Below are 18,531 nucleotides of genomic sequence, written 5' to 3'. Positions count from 1 at the left end.
ATTCACAAGCACTCATGTGTGATATGCAGGCACAAAACATAAACATTTGTTTAGTTCGTGGTCTATTTAGAGTACAAGGATTTGGGGGGAGGGCTTTTATCTTCATGCTGGAATTTGAATGTCTAATATCCTGCTAGGAGTGTTTGAAGCACTTCCAGAAGAACTGTTTTCCATTAGCAAGCGCTGACTCAACGATCTCTGTTGAGTTCATCCAAAAAAAGTTAAAGAAAATTATTTGTTATTACTTCTAAAAGGTTAAATGATTTCATTTGGACCTCATTGTTTCAATCGTTATAGACTATAAAAGATAATGTTTCAAATATGTTATTACTTGAAAATCAAAATAATAAAACCAAAACATACTTTTGACTTCAGTAAAATGAAATCTTTGATAATTGTTCTTTTGACGACTTCCAGTAAAGTAAGTCGCAAATGTCATTTCTCAGTAAATTTTGAAATTTCATCTTTTTGTTTAAATCTGAGAAAAACAAAAATTAAATGTTGACATTTCTCAAGGAAGATGAGCATTGAGCTTGGATACTTCTAGTGACTAACTGCCTGGGTAGTTCTACACCATATAAGTTGAGATGTGCAGCTTGTAGAGCTCCTGAGGCACCAGGAGCTTTTCAAGCTGTTCTAATACAGTTCAGAACCACAGCTATTCTGTCAAATAAGCAGGTCAGTATTTACACATTTTCTCTTTCTGATCAGCTGAGTAACAGAGACTAAAAAGATACTCTGTTTGCACCTATAGTGAAAAGAGTAGGATTGGGCACATTCACTGGCCTGGAAGCTCTTCAGTAGGATGATAAACTTTCTTACTCATCAAAGAAGAGCAACATGGGAACCAAGCGTCTCTGCCTTATCAAATGGCAAGTGAAAGACAACAGAATCACAGGATTTGTTTGCATTTTATATTAAAGCATGGTGGTGCAGACATTAGTCTTAGTGATTTTTCTCAAAACCCTGATTATCAAGTTAAATGCAGCAGGGAAAAATCAAGCTCACTCACCGCAGGCTACTGGAGAGCTTGTTGCCAGCAATAATTTCAGAGAAGTTTACTGGCATCCTTTTTACGCATGCCCCTGGTCTGTTTTTGTTCAGGCAGCCTGTAACAAAAGTTCTAAGAGGCACAGCTCCTTCCTTTCATCACTTGTGCATCATCAGTTCATTCAATTTAGTCTGCACCAAGCATCAATATCTGAGTGAATAGTTGAATAGCCTTCAGTCTCATCCTCCTTGAATTTAAGAAGAATCAGAAAACTCCTGCCCTCCCAATGACAAATTCTTCTAATGGTACTGTGTATGATAGGAACATACAAACGGCCATACTGTCTGCCCAAAGGTCTACCCAAGAGCATGTGTCCAACAATTATCAACAGTAGATGCCTAGGGAAGAGTATGAAAACATGTAGTGATGATTTTCATGGAAGAACTCTCAGCCTCCAGAAAATCTGTATTTGGGATCTCCTCTGCAGGCAGTAAAGTCTTTGTGTTTAGTTGACAATGGTGGGATCTTCCATGTTTGTTTGTTTGTTTGTTTGTTTTTGTTTTTAGGCATGTTTTTTTCTGCTTGTTTTGAACTGCTTAAGCACTAGGCTCATACATCCTTAGATCTTGTTGGAAAGAAGCGAAGAATAGTCATTTTTTTTTCCTCAAAATTTGAGTCATCATTTATGTGATGACACTAGCACACATTGCTTATTGGCTTTCTCTGAATTTTCTCAGTTCCAAACTACCGTTTTTAAGAAGGAACGCAGACTGTAGGGCTTTATGCAGTCTTTTTTGCTCTCTATTTCTTTTCTAATAATTCCTAACATTTAATTTACATTTTTTATTGCTACTGATGCTTTTGCAAGAACTATTCATTATAATTCCAAGATCTCATTGCTATGTGGTAACATTGAACTCAGACCCCACCATTTCCACAAGTTAAGATCATGTTGTGTGGTTTCTTTTCCCAGAATATCACTTGTATTCATCTGCATGGAATGAGTGAAATTAAAATCTGCAACATGCTCAAAACTTGAAATTTAGCAATAAAATAAACAAAAATATTTTAAAAATCAAAATCCTTCTCTTTTATTCAATTTTTTATCACAATTTTTATTAAAATTATTATATTTTATTTAAATCTATTTCACTCAGGAATTTCCCACCAATGACACCACAACAGTGTAGCATCAAGAGATCGCTATGCATCATTTGATACCAGTTTCTTTTGAGAAATATCACTACTTCTCTTAGCATTATAATGACTCATCATGCCACCTTGGAGATGCAAGTCTTAGACACAAGGGAATAGAAGGAAATCCCACCTTTCATTAACAAAACAAAACACATTTCAATCTATCACGAGTCTAAAAGTTAAAACTTAAATAGATGATATAGTCAAGAAAAACAGTAAACAGATAATAGAGATTTAACTTTAGTTTCACATCTGTTTTGACCTTCTTCCATGTTTTCTGAAGCACAGCTTTTAAATGAATAATAGAATTGGGTGGCAAACATGGGACCCTTACATACACTTCGAGTCTACCAAATTTATTTAAAACAATCATGTGTGATATATTACTGGAATGCAGCCCAGAGTTTACTGGGTTTTCCACTAGAAATGCTGTCAAATGAGTCATATCATAAAGATCGCATGAGATTTTGAAAACACCTTGATGAGAAGTGATTTAATACATCCAGGACAACACCAAGTAGGACAAAAAAATTTCATTGCAAGTAGCATGGTTGTTCAGACTCTAATGTTGGAAACTCTTATTTAAGATCTGATGGTGATATTATCTCATTACCCAAATGAGTGTTCCAGCCCACAGGCTCTGAACTAGTCATGAAAGCATTGCTTACATTTCTCTTCATGGAGCTGTTCCACCAGCGACCCTGATCTTAGTTGGGAAAACAAAGCATGAAAAATCCCAGCATTAGGAAAAAAACACAACATAAAAAGTTGATAGAGTATATACAAACAGATATACCTTTCCTCTGTCACTCCTATGTTTTGCTGTGCTATTTTTTAATATAGTTTGATGTGTGAGCAATATACATGGACCACTAAATACTAAGGTTGATACATACAGTTAGAAATTATTGATCATGCAAAAATATATAGTTTTAACAGCTTTGAGGGCAAATTCTACTGCTATCTAAATATATAAAACTAGCTAAAAAGCAAACCTCCCCAAATTAGTCATTGTTTTATAAAACCCTTAATTTTCCAGTTTAAATTCTTTAAAAGTACCAGTTTTATTACTGAGCATTCAAAAAACATCAGGTTGAGAATAAATATCTCCTTTTCTGTGCTCTCCCAAACTGTAGGCATTATAAGCTAATATATATTCGCATACCCAATGTTCACAAAATCTGTTATTTCCATATTTTCCCTGGCACAATGTGATCTCCTTTTAAACCAGGACAAAGGAAATCTTTTTTAGGTGATTATTAAGTTACATGACATGCAATAAATGTATATCATCTTATCTCCATCCAATATTAGTATGTGACATCAGAAACACTGGATAGGATTTTATCCTGCATAAACACAGAAATTCGTATTTCAAGTCTTATTTCCAGCTGACCTAATAAAAGGCAGATTATCTCTTACCATGCTGTATTCCTTATTTTTACTTTACAAAAGCAACCCTTCTTTATTCTCCACATCGGTTTAATTGTGAAATATGAAATTGTTGCGTTTTAGTACATGTTATAATTCCTGCTCTGATAGTTGCCTGATCTGCACTTTTAATAGTGTAGCACACAAAGATCAGGAAGACCAAGCAAAAAGTTGACACTTTGCTCTTGGACCCAGTGGTGGGGAAGCACAGAGCCTGGTAAACCCATGTGTTGACTAAGGCAAACATCAGCCATGATCTTCTTCCTGTAGTGGGATGTGCACAGAGCACTGAGCTGAAGGAAGGCATGAGGACCATGCTCTTGCCCATACTGTCAGGCTGAAGTCTTGCTTTAGTGAGACTTGGTGCAGGGGAAGAACATGACTACCCCACCCCAAGAGTCCTGCTCTGTATCTTCATTTCTGTTTAAACACCAGCACGTGGGAATATGTTAAAAAGTTTCTGCAACTACCTTGTGTGCCAGAAATATCTTAAGCAAGTCAATCTGAAACTAGCTGTTGTGGTACCTCCATTAACTGTTTCATTGCTGGGAGTTTACTGAGATTGGCTTAGCGGGTAAAGGTGAGAAACCTCTTGACTTTAATTTGCCCCAGCTTCCTGGTTTGTTCTTAGGTCATTCCTGGTTCACTCTCCTCACTGCTGGTCCTGCAGTAGGCTAAAAAAGCACTGACAACACTCAGGCACCTGCAGCAGCCATTGTTTATAGAACTCCACTCTGACTGATCTGTGCATCCTGCTCTCCTGCATTGCTTTGTCCATCCTCCAAATTGCAATGCCATTACCAGTATATTTAAGCTCGTATAGAATTATCTGCTATTTCCTCTCATATTGAGAAGTTCTTTTCAGACTGTTTGAGGTTGATTTGGGATTGCCAGTGTTGGGAAGATAATTGTAACTGAAATGTCCCCATATATTTTAGTGTTTGTGCTTTCTGAACCTCCCAAAAGCTGCCAAGAACACAAAGTACTAAAAACTGAGAGATGGAGGAAACTTGAATGTGAAAAACCTCAAATACTCATTTTCACTTTGGGTTTTAACAGATGATTCAGTCATTCCATAATTTGCCAGATTTGCCAGTATGTATATACTCTGGATGGTCAATGAGTAAAATAATTACTGAACTTATAAATTCCAGCCTTGCACTGAAGACGCAGAAATCACTACCAGGAAAGCCAGAAAGATAACACCCTACAGATCTGCTGCTGTAAAAAGGATTCTAGCCATTGCACCCTTAACACGTGGCAGTAGATATGAGCAGCACTGCTAGTTGATGAGACACCTGGGAAGGACTGCCAAGATAATAACACTGCATGTTCCTTACATTTCAGAAGTCCTAAGAATTGTCATGTTGGCAATATGTACAACCAACTTCTACAAAATAGGAGTATCTTCATCTTCAGATTTTAGAGCCTTCACAGCCATGCTTCTCCAGAAGCTATGTGATACAGGTAAGTGATACAGGTAATTGCCTTTTCTGAAAACAAGCTACAGTACTCTTCCCTTTCTTCAAAATGTACCAACTTTACTTGTGGAGGCAATCGTCGTGAAGTTGTCGAATTGAAAGCTTATTGGATTACTTATTAGTTTGGAATGACTTGGTGTTTAGTGTTGGGTTTTTTTTACGAGTAAATTCCTCATGTGGCTGGAGAAGGTTTTATGCAAGAAAGGAAACAACTCGTGAAGTATTTTGACTGAGATTCCATGTATGACACAAAATAGATACAGTATAAAACAGGCAGAAAAAGCACTGTATTTTTTCTATGACGTGCAGATTTAGATTTTTTCACATAAAACTACTTTTGTCTTTTTGGATAAAGTAAAGGAAATAGTCATTTACTTCCAATGAGACACAGCTAGAGAGCTGAAGGGCACCGAAGTACTAAATGTGTTAGGCAATAATTGAAAATTAATCTTGTAGAATATGAATGACTTTCTTTTTAAGAACTTGTCTTGGAACGTGACTAATACCTACAGACAAGATATTTAAATCTACACATAATGCAATGAATGCATGGCACCTGTGCGATAAAAACATATTTTTGGACTAAGGCATCCAATCCATTGCGTTCATTATCTGACAAAGTCAGTACAAGAGAAACAAAACCATACCATTTAGATGGAATATGTGCCACAAACCAGCTCCTGTATGAATCAAGGATCAAACTTTGTCCACACAACCAACTATCTCAAATTATTTTAGGGTTGGTGAAGGAAATGAGAGCTTCAAAACTGTGGCACATCTACTTATCAAATTTAAAGACTATGCTTGAACACAATTTATAACAGAAAAATGACTTCTGCAGTAAGATACTAATAAGCGAGGGCCACAGAAGTCAAACCCAACTAATAATTAATGCCAAAATGTAGAGGCAGTTTCTAGAAAGCAGGGTAGGCAGTAACACCTTAACCAGCAATGAGATCCAAAGTATCCTGACACACACACAGTGCTGCCTAGAGTTTACCCCAGGTGCCAAATCACATCAAGTACACATCAGATGTACTTGAGATGGGCAGGGAATGGGGGCTGTGCCCCCATGATTAAATCAATGTCAGCTGGGTTCCCTTCCCGATTTTGATCCCATTTACACATGGATAAGAGGATAGAAATCCTGCAGTCCCATAGTGCTGTATATGTACTGCCCAGAAAGAAGAAAAAAGATTGTCCAAAACTAATTCTGCAAATAACTCAGCAAGAACACAAAGGTTATACAGAATCACTTTAGTGTTACAAGTTCATGTTTTCAAAGCCTTCATTCAGAATTCAAATTTCCGTCCTATTAAAACAGAGCACACTACTTTTTCTTCCTGTTTGTGCAATCTCTACATAAGATTAAGGATAAGCAATCAAAAAGCCAGTAGCGGTGTCAGAGGGAAGAGCTTTGAGTTTAGCATCAAGCATGCAGATCCCTTCACCCAGACAAGACTTGTTTACCAACTCAGTCCACACTCCAGGAATTCTCCTCATTCATCAGGGCTATAAAACTCTCACAAGGCAACATCCATGCACAGTGCTCTCTCTTGTTGCCAGCTGGACCCAAGACGCTTTGCCAGGCCAGCAGACCTCAGTTACTCAAGCTTCCTTCCATTGGCCTTGGCTGGATAACACATCCTGGGACAGAGATCTGTACCACTGTGGTGGCTCCAGTTTGCCATAGAGACAGCAGATTCCTTCCTCCACAACAGAAGCTATTACAAATACAACCCACTGGCTTTACAGTTTCTCCAGCATCTTCCCACAGGTCAATGAATGTGCTAAGTCTTGCTCTGTAAGGCATTTCATGTCCTGGGACTAAGATCAGTACATTGCCAGAGAAAAGACAATAGTCAACAATTACACAATGAATGCTACACAGTAAGATTACAACTCACTGTAGAGAGAAAAGATTTAGGGTTTTCCTGAAGACCTCATAAAAATTAGAAAGTGGTTGGCACCCTTTTATTCCAAATGCAAAGCATATTTCTTCATTTATATATACATTTGCATAGCACAACATATGTTATTGGATAAAAATTCATCAGAACAAACATAATATTCTAATATGCACATTTCTTTTTCCGTAAAATGGATAAAAAACAAAATAAGACAGATGAGTAGTCATGCTTTGCTTATTACCTTTATAATAAGGTTTTCAGATACTGCGATGGCAAACCTCTTCTGAATAGCAAGCATTTGCTTTATTCTGTTTTTCTGTAATTTCTGTGGGGGATTTCTTGTCACCTTAAAAGTTATATGCTTGGTTCTAGCAAGAAAGATTAGCTTTACTCAGAGGTCTAAGTAATTCAGATATATGGCAGGCAGCACCTAAAACAAAAGTGTAATATCAACAAACTCAGAAGTAGTTTTTACAGCTGTTAAATATACATATAGCAAATGATCAAATTTACTGCTTTGCTCTTATTGTATTAGCCACTTATAACATTTGGGTACTGAGCAACATAAACTTATTTTATGGTTCTTTCATCTTTTCCCAAAAGGATTCGACACTCATAGACAAGCTAATTCAATGCAGAGCCAACACAAGTTTTTATGAGAGATAGGCACTGCATATATGGAAGTATCATTTCTGATGGATAACATCCTTTTAAGGTCTTTTCTAGATCCATTAATTTATGAATTACATGGCAGAGCGAGGATTGCAAAGGGCTTAATTTCAGTTATATGTTGACACTTTTCCCTCCGGAAAGGTTTTTATCAAAAAATTAAGTAGGACTAAAGATAACATGTTCCCTTAGATTGACCCAGACAGGTCAGTTTAACAGTTTTGTTCTTTACTTATCAAAAGGTGGGAACCCATCACCACCTATAAATAGAAACATTGCTTGCTTCATTCACAACATGATTACAAAATGGAATGGTTACAAAAAAGAATGCAATTGCTGTGGAATAAAATTTAAAGTAACTAATGAATTATGCAAATAAATGCCACAAGAAGATAATGGTAAAAAGCAACTCAGGAAACCTTTTTGACAGTGTACTGGAAAACTAAATTTAAGGAAGCCAGAATACCAGCAAAGTTTTCTACCTCCACCTTGTCAGTCATAATCTAATTCTGGTACACCAGAAGTGAGAGGCGAAACATTAGTCTAAGGGTCTGTTTTACTCAAAAAGACTATTGGTGCTTTTGCTCAGGACTCTAAAATGAGATGATGACAAACAGTGCTGAACATAACTGTGAAAGTATTTTTATTCCCGCCTTTTCCCTAGAAGCTGCTCCTCCCAAGGACTGAGTATAGAGAAATTTCCACCTCAGGAGTTTGTCTGAAGTAGAACATTGCTGCTAAACAGAAATTGGTTAGGTGCTTGCAGAACAGTATTTAAGGAAATCCAGATTAGCTGCAATTAAGAGATCTGTTTATTGCTGGCAGGGTGTGGCATTATGTAAGAAACTCATGGTACCCTTAGAGGGAGTTTCTTATTTCTCATAAAATTTAGTGATTTCTGTTTCACAACTAAGAAGCGTGAAAAAATGCTAACATTTACATTCAAACAAAAATACTCATATTCAGTATCAGCTAAAATGAAGCTAGCATAAATTTTGATATGACCATAATCTTTCTTAACTCCAAAAGAGGTGAACTCATTTCTTCTTCTACACATTAACATGGAGGTATTACCTGATGGTGTGTAGCCAGATCTTGGTTTCTTGGAGTTTTCATAGTACTTTCCAGCACTACAAGTGATGGTAATAGTCTTGCCATAAGCATGATTGTCATCAAGAGATGAGATATTAATTTAACAACTACTATAACAACCCTTTTATCTCACTTAATAAAACTAATGAAGTGGAGAGCACAGTTTTGTTCAAAATCCAACCCAAATCAGCCTGTTTCACAACAATGTGTTTTGGCTTTCCAGAAGGACTTCTTCACTGGTCAGCAAATCTGTGACAGCTGGAAAAAAGTTAACAAGATTAATTATGAAGGTAAAACTGTCCCAAACCAAAAAATCATAATTTTCTTGAAACAAGCACACAGATGAAATTGTAAGGAATGTAATGGGAAAAGCACATCTGAAAACATCTCAAATGGAAATTGTGGATTCTAATCCACCTCTTAAAATGCAAACAATCCAATTGCAGTCACCAAAAGTCTTACTGTACTGTACTGTACGGTACTGTATCTTGGCTGGACTGTCCTACCATATCCCCCCTACTATCAGGTTTGGTACTTTCTGACTTCCATCTGTCCGGGCCAATGAAAGATGGACTGCATGGGCAACATTTTCCTAGCAACAATGCCACCATAGCAGCTGTAAAACAGTGGGTCATCTCTGCTGGTACAGATTTTTATGAGCATGGCACACAGGTTCTTATTCATCCCTGGTGAAAATGCACAGCTAATGGTGGCGACTATGTTGAAAAACAGTGTTTTTAGCTGAGGGCTTGCTCTATCAAATAGTGTTATTGAGCTCTTTGTATCAGTTGTTTCTTCCATGGAAATAAGTAGGAGGCACTACTTTCAGTGAGACCTACACACATACACATAAATGTCACACTGCCCATTTTAAACATACCTGTATATATCCTTGTGCAGTTAAAATGGTACATCTGGCTTTGCATATTGCATTCACATAGCCATGCTGGCATATACAGAACTGTATATAAATACTTCATTATTAGACATCTTCAGCTCTGTGTGATTATATCGCCAGTTTTGCACTATACACAAGTATTTGTCAAAATAGCTGGACCAATAGCAAAACCAATTTTTAATTAAGCAGGATCATTTTGGAACAATCTATGATGGTTTTCAGGTAGCATGTATTCTAGCTTCCTCGGCCATAACTCAATGCATTTATAAGCCTCATTATGTATAAAGAAAGTGAAAATGAGAAGCCATTTCAGTCTCATGTAACAGAAAGAATCATTCTGTTATGAATCCAGGAAAACACGTGGAAGGTAGCAGAGGAAAGAGAGCTAACACAGAGACTTTGTCTGAACTCCAAAATGTGCAAATGAATCACCTCCACAGAGCATATCATTATGATACAAACTCTCTCTATAAGAAAGTGCTGACCTAGTGTGAGAAACAAGAAATATCTCCTATTTGATTGCTGAAATGATGATTGTTTCAGGAATGATGTATTGACAGCTTAAGTTGTTGCCTTCGTTGAAACAGCTGGCAGGTTTTTGCTTTTTCAGAAACTAAATCCAAATATTTGTTTAAATTAAAGATTTAAAATAGCCAGCCATTGGCTGAAAATATGGGAAAAGCAGATTCACACTGCTTCTCTTTACTTCCAGATCAACACCTAGTGTTTTTGTTGTCTGAAACCATGTGTCTGTGTTTGAAGATACCCTTACACTGTAGGCATAACGCATAGGATTTTTAAAGCAGTGCAGTTTTCCATTGCATGCAGTTGGTCCTAATGCCAAAAGTAATTCATTCTGAAATATACCAGTGAAACAAGCATTAACATTTCTTTCCCATTATCGTAATGCAGAGGCTGTTAGGACAATGACCACCACCCCAGAAGAGCACTGACGGATTCCTTTGCCAGCACACTCTGATCAGAAATCTCATGTGCCCTGCTCTGACCTGCAGCTGCAGCAAGACCAGCCTTTCCCACCCCAGTCTCTATTGACCCAGCCAATGACTGGCAACCAGTGTGGTTGGGAAACTGGCACACTTTCAGGTGCTACGATTTTCTCTTTTCTCAAAAAACAAAAAAAAAACAAAGAAAAACTTTGAATAGAGGCAACTAAGCTACAGAAATACCCATAGGTGCTTTGCGGAGAACAGAACAATCAGCTGGGCTTTCAGAGTCAAGCAAAGAGAAAAGGATCAGGAAATCACCAAAGAATCCATAGATGGCACGTATGCAGAAAAAAGCTGATCTGGTGCTCTCTTGGAAAAGTACACTTTTCTTTCCTCTCCTAGGACAGCTAGTGGTGTACAAAGTCCAGGAGAAATGCCTAGAGAGTCAGACCTACAGGTCTCTCTGGAAGCAGGACAGTGTGAGACAGGCAGCAGAAACGAGGTAAGAAACAGAGACATGCTCATAAAGGGCTGACCTAGATTAATGAAATAATTTCTCCTGAGAAAGAGCAATAGGAAGTTCAGATAGGAGCTGAGGCAGTAGGAACCTCTGAACATCCGCTGGTGAGTGCTTCCTCTGGAACTCTTCACACCTCCATCGAGGGCAGGAAGGAAATGCCCAATAGCTACTACAGCCCTTAACAGATTAAAATGTAGCTTTATTAGTCTCACTCGGGGACAGTCGTGCAGGATTTTACAGTTTATATTTCAAACAGGACATGGTATTCTGCAAAGCACAGACTGGACATATCTGCCATTTAAATCAGATCTTCATAACTTCTGTCACTTTGTGGAAAAGGAGGGCTGGGAGCAGCAGGCTGTTCACCCACAGAGGGGATCATCTAAGTGGATAATTTAGTCGCTGTGATATCCAAATCATGGCCTATTTATTTTAAATTCCAACAAAGGGCTAATTACTGCTAATTATACTAGCAGTGACGGTGACGTGGCTGTTCACACAAAGAACTTGGCAGAGACCAAACTCCACTTACACATAGGTCAGCAGAAAGAAACGAGAGCACTGCACTTTGTCACATCTCATTTGGGCTGCCTTCAAAATGCTGAGCTAGAGGCAAAAGATACCACAGTTCATTTCCAATTCCCTGTCTAATCCTCTCACCCTTAATTTATTTTAAAAGTTTAATCAGAAGTTCATAAGGCTCAGATATAAATTTTTAAAGGAAAAAAAAAAAGCTATGCACCTGCAGGTAAGCTTTTTAAGAACTCATGGCTAGTCAAAGTTTCATTATGAATAGGGAGTTTAGCAGTTCACTTTTCTGCAAATGTTACAGTGATAAAATGTAACTTTCATTCCCTCACTGTTGCTTCAGGGATATGTCATTTATGGAAAATAAATAGAAGACTTCTATCACAAAGAAACCATGCTGCATTCAGGGTCAATGGAAATCTGTACCTCGCTCTGGAGTTTCTGGCAGCATAGCAATAAGTTCACTTAGAAACTGTCACTAACTGCTAGAAGCCTTTGTACAAGTAATGAAAGTGCTCGCCACTATTTTTGGTACACAAATAACGTCATATCTGCAGAAGAAACCTGACTAAATGTAGGGTTTACAGCCTGATGTGGGTTGATAAAATTGGCAATGTTACAATTCTTGAAAGAAGTCAGCATGTTGGTGAACACGGATTGCTGTAATGTTCTTGGATTTTCAGAAGTCAAAGTGTTTTGACAAGATCTCTCTCTAAAGGCTCTTAAAGAAACTGAGTTATCATAAGAATGAACATTCTTTAGTAGATTAATGATTTGTTGAAGCGTAATAATAAATTGTTTTCACCACGGGAGAGCAGAGATCAGGGATCCGCACTTGAACTTGTTTTCTTCAGTACATTCACAGATGATCTGGAAAAGGGGATTAATAATGAGTTGGCTAAGTTTGCTGATGATAGAAATTGCTTACAACAGTCAATACTTCAAAAGGCATTGTCATACTGAATGCCGAGTGATTCAGCAACATAAAACCACACATCATTTATTATCGATAGACGCACAGAAATACACTTGGAGGAGAAAAACACCCTAATTGCACATACACTGTGATAAATTATAAATAATCACTCCAGGAACAATCTTGGACTCTTTGTTGAGACCTCTTTGCAAACATCTGTCCGGTGCTCTCCGTCAGATAGAAAATGCAAACAAAATGTTACAACCATTATAGGAGGAAGAAAAGGCAAAAGACAAACTACTGCACCACCATACAAACCCAGACTGCACCCACATCCGAAGCACTGCATGTAGTTCTGATTGACCCATAGGTCTATTAGAAGTATGCAGGACAAGAAAGATGAACAGCAGTAGAACTCCATAACAGCGTGAGGCTCAATAAAGTGCTCTCCTATTTAAAAACATAATTTAAAAAAAAAAAATCAACAAGAGAACAAGAGAGTTAACTAAGAGGAAATATAATAGCTGTATATAAAATTGAAAGTAGCCCAGAGAAAGTAACAAACAATTGTTCCCTATTTCTCATACGTAAGACCTAGTAGGCCATGAATAGTGTAGCTTAAATCAAACAGAAATATTTTTCACACAATTCAGAGCTACACTGCATAGTTTATTGCTATAAGAATGTTGTGGCTGACAAAAATGTAAGTGCGTTTAATAAATAATTAGAAAAATCTATAGAGGAAGGATTCAGAAAGGGCTGTTAAATATATAATGCTCTTAAATCTACAGTTCAAGGACTATGTGCATTGCACACAGCTGGAAATTGGGGAAAGTGTAACTTCATGCTTGCATTGCTCCTGTCATCACCCCTAAGAAACAGTTAGGAGACAGTATCCTGCTCTAATTTAGTGTGGGCATTCTTATGCTATTATTTAGACTCAAAAGCCAGAAGTTTCATGATCTAATTACATCTGCCTTCAAGAAACAACTTAAATTTGGCATCTATTTTCATCACCAGGCAGAAAGGCCATTAATTGTTTTTTGCAAGAAGTGGGGGCTGAACACTGCCGACAAAAATATTAACTACTTCCTGCAGTAAGCACATGCTGGAGTGCCACATCTGTCCTTTTTGACTACAGAACAAACTACTACCTACTCACTCTTCATCCAGCAGTGCACGCAACTGATCTCTCACCTTGCTTTTCATTACATTTGCTATATTCCACTTTACTTATTCTTGCATATACACCATACTTTTGAGTTGTTAGACCTCTGAAAATATATTAGATGTAATTTTTAGTCACTTTCAGGCTGCCCAGAGAGGTTGTGAATGCCCCGTCCCTGGAGGTGTGGGCCCTGGATGGGCCCTGGGCAGGCTGGTCTAGTATTAAATGGAGGTTGGTGGCCCTGGATGTGGCAGGGGGGTTGGAGATTCATGATCCTTGAGGTCCTTTCCAACCCTGGCCATTCTGTGATTCTGATGAAAAGGTACAAATCATTCACATGTTAGATACCACATATTTTCAAAATCATATTCACCAAACTATAAAAAACAGTTTTATTAATCTGTTGCTTACAGCAGTTGCTATGGCTATGAAAATAATATTTTAATTACAAAAACAGTTAATAGATGAGCACGTGAAGTTGCATTTAAAAGTGGGCCCAATTGCCTAAAATGGAACTGCGCCTTAGCCCTGATGAGAACATAGGGTGTGCAAAACTGGCCTTGTCCTCAACTCTCCCCTAAGCAAACTTATACACAAATTAAAATGGAGAAAGAAAAAGAGTTATAGATAATGACTGAGCTTTTTAATAGAGTTTATATGCTTCACTTCCACAGCATTTTAATGAAATTTGAATGTCTAATTCTTCTGGGTTCTTCTGAAAATCCCAGTTTGCATCACCAGATGCAAAAACGATGACTGAATGCTTTCTTTTAACATTTCCAGTCACAGCACAGATGAACTGTATTCTGTATAAATTATAAGATGCATTTACAACAACCAAGTAAAGTGCAGGAAGGCCTGGATTAACCCAAATACAAGAGGTGATTTGTAAAAACTGCACTTCCTGGCTGGCCTCACAACATAGCAAGCAAACAAATGTCAGAAGGCTGGTTCTCAAAATAAACCAAAACTCCATTTTCAGAAGCACAAGAGCCTTTAAAATGGTGACTACACATAGGGACAGTCATGGAAGTAACGTGCATTTTCCTTTTTCATCTTCTTGTATTATTGAATCCACAGTGACTCTGCAAAGCAGGCGTAGATAGGTATGTTGTGGGGCAGGAAGGGACAGGAGGCACATTTGGCAGGAAAACTGGTGGAGCAGCAATCCTTCAGGGATGCTGGGCTGCCTGAGCACCAGGAACGCTGACACTGAGGAACATAACTCTGCTTTAGGCTGACCTAGTCTGAATAAACAGCCTTCAGCTAGAGGTTGACAAGTTCTCTGACGCCTTAGGAATAAAATACTCCTTTTAATTTTCATATATCTTATAGATTTTGGGTAGAAGATGGTGATTTTTAGGGTTGGAGACCATTAGTATAAGGCCAGATACAGAAGCTAAACATGTTACACTGCACCCAAAGCTGATTTACTTACTTTTCCTTTTCAGCAGGTCTATTTGTTGAAATACAGATTCTGATTGTTTAAATCAACATGCTGTTAGCTCACTCTGCTTCTTCATTTTGATAATTAACAGCAAGCTTCTAGAAAGTTACAGAAAGGATTCCTAGGTAGATTTTTTAAGCGTGGCCTCCTGAGGAAATGAAGCTTGCATGCATGGTACTGACTCTCTGTCACGTCTGTTCAGCTTCAACTAAATTGAATTGAGTAGACATTTTTAAAATAGTAAGATCTTACAACAGACCTGTACAACATTTAGCACATCACGGAATGTAGATCCCAAATTAATTAATTTGTGTTGCTAGCACAGGAGAAGGGTAGTAAGAAGGGTTCAGCTGGTAGCAGCTGCTGACCATGCTGGATATGTACCAGTTGGCAGCCTTGCATGCCTGAATCTCCAGAACAGGGTTTGCTGGGTCATTTCTGGTCATTCGGCCAAGCAATAGCAGTGTAAAGCCTTGGGAAAAACTATGAGTATCACCATGGTGGAGAAACTAATGAGAAACGAGGAATCTTATCAGGAGTGCTTTTAAATGTGAAGAACATGGGTGTATCATGGCTCAAGAAACAAAAATCATTCTTCATTAGCTACACCATTCAATGAATGATCTGGAACTGTTGGGTTTTTCCCATTCTCTCTCTTGACTTCTCAACCTCCAAGTTTCCATCCAGATTTATCTGTGCTTGCAGCTCATGTGTACAAATCCCTACACAAATACATACAACTGCAGACAGGTATTCAGTGACCTGTTCAAAGGTGGGTATACTGTAACCCAATTATACATAGTTAACCATGTATGTATATTGCAAGCCAGTTGTACACGATGCAAAGCAATGACGTATGATAAACTGTACAACAGAGGATGGTAAAGTGACTTCCATGATAAGCCAATACGTATATTAACATACAAAGGTACCAATTTCACTTACTTACAACAAATAGCAATAGAAGATCCCTCCTTCCATCGGACTTATAAATAAAAAGAATACACGTTGGTTCGTGTAAGATGAGGCTGCCTCTACTTCAAACGCTCAAGAAGAAAGCATGATGTTGATGAAACTGCATGTCTCTTTTTACAGTGTAGTGGGATGATAATAAGTGCCTGCTGACAGCCTCATTTTCCCTTATGGGAACACAACAGAACCAAAACAGTAAGAAAAACTATCACATCTTCCCTTTCCAGCAAGGTGTAAGAACTGTAAGGTCTCTTATTTTTGCTTTTGAAAGGCAGGTTTTTGTTAAACAAAAGGCAGAGAGCACTGCAGGGGAAAAAAAAAATCCAAACTCGAGGCAACGCTGCTGCAAGCACAACAAGCCCTTTGTTAGCTGTTCCACATCATAGCAAACAGGCACTTGAGCAGCATGCGAGGCAGCCCTGCAACTCCATCAAGCATCACGGCTGAAATCAGCCAGTATTGGGAAAAAAGGAATGGTATTTGTTACCTATAATTCGTATTGTGACAAAATGAAGCTGACAGGATCTTTATAAATCAGTTGAATTTAAAGCAGAACAGGCAACTTGCTATCTTATATGCAGCGCTTTGCCCACTTAACACTGTATTCTCCAGTGAATTGAGTTATACTAAAAAATAAAACTCTCAGTCTTGAAAAAATTAAGCTAATGTGAACACCAGTAAAGAGTGAGATGCCTCTGCCTCAGGCTCCAGCAACACTAGTGGGTTGATTATATGAGATATGCCCAAATGATCATAATTACAGTCTCATGTATGCTTGATGAACATGAAAGAAAAAGACCTCACAGTCCTTGCTGCTCTGACTTTGAGGTAGCAGCTATCCAAAAGAGAGGGCTTCTCTTCACCGACTTGCCAAAGTTTTGCAACCAGCTACACCCATCCCTAATGCTTCAGACCAACTTGAAATTAAAACATCCAGAATTAACCTAAGCAATCAGCCTCTTGCCCTTTGTCAGCAGCCACTGTAGCCCTGAAGCATGAGATGGTTTTGTAATTGTCTTAAGGCAGAGCCAAGTGTGTGGAACATGTTGAGGGCAGTGAGAGCTTTCTGTTCTCCTCCACAGCTTATGAAAGAAGAGAGTGACAAAGAACAAATATAAATCACAGAGGTACAGATTGCACAGAAGAAATGACCTCTACAGCCATCCTCACAGATACCCTATACTCAGAAGCCTGTTCCCAGAGTCAGATTAAAGTGTATCCAATTGGATTAAATTCCTAGCAATGGCAAGCTTACCACCTACCTACAATGGGAAATTATTCCTACGTGTAATCACTCTCACTGCATCTTTATGGTGATTGAATTTTTCAAGCTTTGATTTTCAGCCACTGGATCTGTTCTGTTTCCTTCTGCAACACTGAAATCTATACCTGATTTAGTTGTTCTTTTGTTCCTAATACGTTTGTAATGCCTTCTTACTGTCTGAAACTCTACTGGCCACTAATAATTCCTTATTGCCTCTATCTTCACCAAAGTCTTCTACATTTTGGAGATTCAATTTTCATTCCAAGTTATGCCCCTCTTTTCCATATTTAACATATTGATTTCTTGTTTAATTATCACCTTTGTGCCTTCTTTACTATGCTAGCTTTCCTCTCCAAGGTAACTTACTTGTATGCTCATTAAAGCATAGCCTTTAGAATACCCAGCAGGATTTTCTTGAGAGTCCCAGTTTCCATTAAAATTTCCCCTTTTAGCACTCAGTTATGAAAACAAGTTGTTCTGAAGAACTGGTCGATTTTATGTTGCACATAATACTGCCTGCTGCCAAAATCTGTTTCCAAAAAACAAAGGGTACTGCAGTATCCATGAGTTCTGGTGATCAGTCACTGACACTGCTCTGTGCATCAGAAAGCAGCCCGATACTGATTTATCTCATGCTTGACACAGAAATTTCCAGCCACAGATTTTTCTTTCTAATGATGTTTGGAATAAATCCTCATTCTGAGCTTACTGATAGCAACGCATCTTTGAGGATAAATGCCATAAATGCTATAAAATATGAATGCTCTCCATTCTGACAGAATTTGCCACCTGCATACCTGTAGCACACATCTGTGTGCCACACATTTGGCTTTGTTGTTAGTAAAATGGAGGGCAATTTGAGCCATTTTGTGATAAGCTAGAAATACCAAATTAATAAATTTCTTTTGTAATTTTGAATTCTTTTTTAAAGTTATCTTTGAAAAAATACTGTGGGCATATGTCAACGGTTTACGGGCTGGTTCGGCCCGGTTCCGTGACTAGAAGGGCGGAGGGATCCGCGGATCCGCGCCCCCGGGAAAAAAAAGAAAATAAGGGACCCCGAAATAATTGAAAACAGTGGCAACAATCTGAGGTAAAAA

The 18,531-nt window shown here is 38.2% G+C and overlaps 1 long non-coding RNA gene across 4 annotated transcripts; it reads right to left on the bottom strand.

Annotated features, from left to right (window-relative positions):
* Nucleotides 1–2,083: 2,083 nt before the first annotated feature.
* On the bottom strand, nt 2,084–13,927 carry LOC104910818. 4 transcript variants are annotated; one of them, XR_793444.3, is made up of 4 exons: nt 12,470–13,927; nt 11,669–11,742; nt 8,754–9,029; nt 2,084–7,440 (listed from the first exon to the last, which is right to left on the bottom strand). It is a non-coding gene; the product is annotated as an uncharacterized LOC104910818 (long non-coding RNA). The 4 variants fall into 4 exon arrangements; XR_793445.3 differs by having other exon boundaries at nt 2,084–6,927; nt 7,252–7,440; nt 11,669–13,921; XR_793443.3 differs by having other exon boundaries at nt 11,669–13,924.
* Nucleotides 13,928–18,531: the final 4,604 nt, after the last annotated feature.

Source organism: Meleagris gallopavo, chromosome 4 (assembly GCF_000146605.3).
Source record: "Meleagris gallopavo isolate NT-WF06-2002-E0010 breed Aviagen turkey brand Nicholas breeding stock chromosome 4, Turkey_5.1, whole genome shotgun sequence".
NCBI lineage: Eukaryota > Metazoa > Chordata > Aves > Galliformes > Phasianidae > Meleagris > Meleagris gallopavo.
The sequence above is the reverse complement of the archived record's forward strand: the minus strand, read 5'-3'. Positions and strand labels throughout refer to the sequence as shown.